This window comes from Octopus bimaculoides, chromosome 28, assembly GCF_001194135.2.
Source record: "Octopus bimaculoides isolate UCB-OBI-ISO-001 chromosome 28, ASM119413v2, whole genome shotgun sequence".
Lineage (NCBI taxonomy): Eukaryota > Metazoa > Mollusca > Cephalopoda > Octopoda > Octopodidae > Octopus > Octopus bimaculoides.
The window spans coordinates 16,684,846-16,685,206 of record NC_069008.1 but is presented as its reverse complement, the minus strand read 5'-3'; positions in this window follow the sequence as shown (position 1 = coordinate 16,685,206).

Here is a 361-nt window from a genome sequence, read left to right as displayed (position 1 = left end):
TATATATATATATATATGTATATATATATACATATATACACACACACACATACATGTGTGTGTGTGTAGGTCAATGTTTGCTTATATAGTTACATATATACATATGTCCATAATGTGGTGGTGTGGTGGGGGAGTTGAGTTGATTTGATTGATTCATTCATTCCCCCATCTCCCCCCTCCCCTACACTTCTGAACCAAGACAAAATACACTCCAATATGGCAGTTCGATCCCTACCCCAGTAGTCTTATTATTGTTTCTGGGGCACCACTCTGGAGGGTTTTATGTGAGACAATCGACCCCATATCTATTGTCAGTCTTTTGGTCCAAAGCACCAAACAATTTTGTCAAACAGATAAAACA